Below are 5,847 nucleotides of genomic sequence, written 5' to 3' on the forward strand. Positions count from 1 at the left end.
TCGCTTCCTTTGCGACATCTCAACCGATCCAGACGTGGTAAGTGTAATTCCAATTAATTTAATAAAATTATAATTATTATAAGAATATTTGATCTTCTTTTTTTGGATTACTTTGTGTGGAATCAATTGCGCCCTCTATTTCCCCACGGCCAACCACAAATACGAAACGAAGCACACCGTACTCCACCACCTGAGCTAACCTTTGCATTGTTTATATGTCGTGTACTTAATTTTCAAATATTGAAAATATCATTATAAAAATTTATATAGTATAAAAAATATTATATAAATGAATAAAAAATAGTATTCTGGTTGATCCTGCCAGTAGTTATATGCTTGTCTCAAAGATTAAGCCATGCATGTCTAAGTACAAACAAATTAAAAGTGAAACCGCAAAAGGCTCATTATATCAGTTATGGTTCCATAGATCGTTAACAGTTACTTGGATAACTGTGGTAATTCAAGAGTTAATACATGCAAAATAAACACGGACCTTTTGGAACGTGTGCTTTTATTAGGCTAAAACCAAGCGATCGTAAGATCGTTATATTGGTTGAACTCTAGATAACTTGCAGATCGTATGGTCTCGTACCGACGACAGATCTTTCAAATGTCTGCCCTATCAACTTTTGATGGTAGTATCTAGGACTACCATGGTTGCAACGGGTAACGGGGAATCAGGGTTCGATTCCGGAGAGGGAGCCTGAGAAACGGCTACCACATCTAAGGAAGGCAGCAGGCGCGTAAATTACCCACTCCCAGTTCGGGGAGGTAGTGACGAAAAATAACAATACAGGACTCATATCCGAGGCCCTGTAATTGGAATGAGTACACTTTAAATCCTTTAACAAGGACCTATTGGAGGGCAAGTCTGGTGCCAGCAGCCGCGGTAATTCCAGCTCCAATAGCGTATATTAAAGTTGTTCTTATATGTAATTAATACAACGTATTTTTTATATATTCCTCCTATTTAAACCTGCTTCAGTGCTCTTCATCGAGTGTTGTTGTGGGCCGGTGCAATTAAATTGAACAAATTAGAATGCTTAAAGCAGGCTCCAAATGCCTGAATATTTTGTGCATGGAATAATGAAATAAGACCTCTGTTCTACTTTCATTGGTTTTTAGATCAAGAGGTAATGATTAATAGAAGCAGTTTGGGGGCATTAGTATTACGACGCGAGAGGTGAAATTCTAGGACCGTCGTAAGACTAACTTAAGCGAAAGCATTTGCCAAAGATGTTTTCATTAATCAAGAACGAAAGTTAGAGGTTCGAAGGCGATCAGATACCGCCCTAGTTCTAACCATAAAAGATGCCAACTAGCAATTGGGTGTAGCTACTACTATGGCTCTCTCAGTCGCTTCCCGGGAAACCAAAGCTTTTGGGCTCCGGGGGAAGTATGGTTGCAAAGCTGAAACTTAAAGGAATTGACGGAAGGGCACCACCAGGAGTGGAGCCTGTGGCTTAATTTGACTCAACACGGGAAAACTTACCAGGTCCGAACATAAGCGTGTAAGACAGATTGATAGCTCTTTCTCGAATCTATGGGTGGTGGTGCATGGCCGTTCTTAGTTCGTGGAGTGATTTGTCTGGTTAATTCCGATAACGAACGAGACTCAAATATATTAAATAGATGCTTTCAGGATTATGGTGTTGAAGCTTATATAGCCTTCATTCATGAGTTCATCTTGAATGTGCAAGTGTTTGAATGTGTTTATATAAGTGGAGCCGTACCTGTTGGTTTGTCCCATTATAAGGACACTAGCTTCTTAAATGGACAAATTGCGTCTAGCAGTAACGAGATTGAGCAATAACAGGTCTGTGATGCCCTTAGATGTCCTGGGCTGCACGCGCGCTACAATGAAAGTATCAACGTGTATTTCCTAGACCGAGAGGTCCGGGTAAACCGCTGAACCACTTTCATGCTTGGGATTGTGAACTGAAACTGTTCACATGAACTTGGAATTCCCAGTAAGTGTGAGTCATTAACTCGCATTGATTACGTCCCTGCCCTTTGTACACACCGCCCGTCGCTACTACCGATTGAATTATTTAGTGAGGTCTCCGGACGTGATCACTGTGACGCCTTGTGTTTCACGGTTGTTTCGCAAAAGTTGACCGAACTTGATTATTTAGAGGAAGTAAAAGTCGTAACAAGGTTTCCGTAGGTGAACCTGCGAAAGGATCATTATTGTGTTCCTATCCGTAAATATTATAAAAAAAACAAACAAACAAAAAAAGAATAAAAAAGAAAAATTATTTTCTTTTTTTTCTTTTCATTCATTTATTTGAATGTTTTTCTTTTTTTCCTTTTTTTTTACTCCTTGTATTGTAGTATAATGAAAATTATATCGCATACATTGTATTTGAACGCAACAAACCTTTAAACATATATAGTTGTACTTATCTTAATATATAAAAATCACGTGTCACATTGTTTGTTTTCGATGGACTCCTAAACTACTGAACCGATTTTAATGAAATTTTTAACACTTTGTGCAGTTTGGTCCAACTTGAAAGATAGGATAGTTTATACCTCTCCTTATAGTCGCATTATTTATTTATTGCAAATTATTTGTTTATTATTAGCAAAGAGCTATCCACCAGTTGGTGGCGCTAAGTACGCTATGTAACAGTAGATGGCGCTATATTTCTTTTTAAATGTCCATGGATTTAGGCTGTCATAACAAAAGCTGCCACTTGCTAAAAACATTAAATGAAAATGCGTTGTTTGAAGTTTATATTATTTGTGGTAAAGTTATATGAATCTATGACTTCCAATATTCTAAATTTAAGAAAAAATCACATACAATCCGTGAAATAAATAAAGTTATGTACATATGTATGGTCACACAAATAAGCAATGAACAGAGTTCAAAAAGCGTTTTAACTATTTCAAATAAAAATTGGGCGGGGCGAAGTTCGCCGGGTCAGCTAGTTATTTATAAAAATAATATAAATGATAAGTTAATTTGTTCTCATTAACGTGTAATTCCTTAAAAATTTATAGAAATTAAATAAAATGTAATAAAAAAGGAATTACTGTTTTTGTTGGACTAAGACATGCGCAACTTGTAATTGTTTGGGTTGAAAATTACAATTTATTGAAAGATGTTTTAAAATAATTTATATAATATACGAAAACGAAATGTAATATAATTGTTATTCTTTCTATAAATTAAAAACTCTTGATGTTAAATTAAAATAAACAAAAAATTATCACTCTAAGCGGTGGATCAGGGGTCATGCGGCTCATGGGTCGATGAAGAACGCAACTAACTGTGCGTCATCGTGCGAACTGCAGGACACATGAACATCGACATTTTGAACGCATATTGCAGTCCATGCTGTTATGTACTTTAATTAATTTTAAAGTGCTGCTTGGACTACATATGGTTGAGGGTTGTAAGACTATGCTAAATTAGTTGCTTATTCTTTTAGTCAATTAAAAGAATTTAAGCACATGGTATATTACTGGATTGTATTTTTCAATCCATAATATTAATAGCATAAAAAGAAATATAGAAAATATATTCTTGAACACCTCATATTTGAACGAAATTTTATAATAAATAAGAATCTTAGTATTCCCAAAAACAATAAAATTTCAATATTATTTCAAATAATATATACATTTAGAGGAACGTCTAGCATAAAATATTATTTTATTCTAGGATTGCCTTAAATGTAAAAAAGCAAGAAAATAATATTGTTGTTATAATGAAGTAGTACGGGATGAAAAGATTGAATATTTCTTATTAAGAAAATTATTGGTGTTAAGAAATAATTATGTATGTTTCTTTAAAATAGCAAAAAGCTAAAATATAAAATAAATATAAATATTTTTATACAACCTCAACTCATATGGGACTACCCCCCGAATTGAAGCATATTAATGAGGGGAGGAAAAGAAACTAACAAGGATTTTCTTAGTAGCGGCGAGCGAAAAGAAAATAGTTCAGCACTAAGTCACTTTGTCTATATGGCAAATGTGAGATGCAGTGTATGGAATATCTTAATATCTAGTAACGGGTGATTTTTTTGAGGTTAGGATTTTCATGCATTAGTATTTGACAGATCACGTGGGATTTCAGACATGGTGTCAAAGAGAAAGATGCTCAGTATGCTTTGACATTTCATCATGAATAGACTAACGAGCAACGCTTGCAAATCATTGAATTTTATTACCAAAATCAGTGTTCGGTTCGAAATGTTTTTATCGACAAATTTTGTTCAGCGATGAGGCTCATTTCTGGTTGAATGGCTACGTAAATAAGCAAAATTGCCGCATTTGGGGTGAAGAGCAACCAGAAGCCGTTCAAGAACTGCCCATGCATCCCGAAAAATGCACTGTTTGGTGTGGTTTGTACGCTGGTGGAATCATTGGACCGTATTTTTTCAAAGATGCTGTTGGACGCAACGTTACGGTGAATGGCGATCGCTATCGTTCGATGCTAACAAACTTTTTGTTGCCAAAAATGGAAGAACTGAACTTGGTTGACATGTGGTTTCAACAAGATGGCGCTACATGCCACACAGCTCGCGATTCTATGGCCATTTTGAGGGAAAACTTCGGAGAACAATTCATCTCAAGAAATGGACCCGTAAGTTGGCCACCAAGATCATGCGATTTAACGCCTTTAGACTATTTTTTGTGGGGCTACGTCAAGTCTAAAGTCTACAGAAATAAGCCAGCAACTATTCCAGCTTTGGAAGACAACATTTCCGAAGAAATTCGGGCTATTCCGGCCGAAATGCTCGAAAAAGTTGCCCAAAATTGGACTTTCCGAATGGACCACCTAAGACGCAGCCGCGGTCAACATTTAAATGAAATTATCTTCAAAAAGTAAATGTCATGAACCAATCTAACGTTTCAAATAAAGAACCGATGAGATTTTGCAAATTTTATGCGTTTTTTTTTTAAAAAAAGTTATCAAGCTCTTAAAAAATCACCCTTTACTAATGCATGAAAATCCTAACCTCAAAAAAATCACCCGTTATATGAAAATTATTCAGTATTTCTATGAAAATTATTTACTTGTATGAATTCATACAATTAGTATTTATATGAAAATTAATTAGTACTTATATGCAAATATATCACCATGTGGTGTCGGCTCTTCACAGATGGGGACATCTAAAGCCAATATTAACGTGAGTACCTGCCGACGACGGCCTTACCTCACGGTGCTCAAAAGCACAGCGGATCAAATCAATGCGATGATCAGCGCCCCGAAAATGCAATGCATTATTCAGTACCAATTGGCGTGTGGAATGGACACACTAACCAGCTTGGTGGGGTTCGAGGCCTATCTAAAACCTCTGCCGTACTTTGGGTCCGGCACCCGGTTGCAATGCAACTCCACATTGAGTGACAAATATCACTCTCCCCGCATTCGGGTATTAAACCACAACCACCACGATAGTCCCCGAGGGGCCAGTCCACACGAGTAGGTTGGAGCGAACTCCAAGGACTCCTACTCCCCGTGGTACCAGAATTAAGTCTCCGGTCAGACCTCGTAGCCAAAAAACTACTACCAGTTGAGCTTCCATACTGCTCTGGACTGGTGACCAGGGGTTGGACCCCATTCTCTCATCCAATACACACACAATACACACACCATTCACACAAAAAAACTATACTTAGTTTCCAGCTAATTGTCTTCGCCGTTTAAACACCTCACGCGCAAACACACCAAATAATTCTAATCGTTCGGCATCCGAACTAGTGGAGATCACACCACTAACATCTACATTGGGCATTTAGCAATATCATGCACCCAATCCTCAACACGCGCCCCACACATACACTCTGGACTATCTGCAAGGTGCCTCTTATGCAAGAATG

General features: G+C 37.1%; 1 pseudogene; it reads left to right on the forward strand.

Moving 5' to 3' along the window:
- The first annotated feature begins 305 nt into the window (after window positions 1–305).
- On the forward strand, window positions 306–2,190 carry LOC128923341 (small subunit ribosomal RNA; annotated as a pseudogene).
- The last annotated feature ends 3,657 nt before the right edge of the window (window positions 2,191–5,847 follow it).

Source organism: Zeugodacus cucurbitae, chromosome X (genome assembly GCF_028554725.1).
Source record: "Zeugodacus cucurbitae isolate PBARC_wt_2022May chromosome X, idZeuCucr1.2, whole genome shotgun sequence".
Taxonomy (NCBI): Eukaryota; Metazoa; Arthropoda; class Insecta; order Diptera; family Tephritidae; genus Zeugodacus; species Zeugodacus cucurbitae.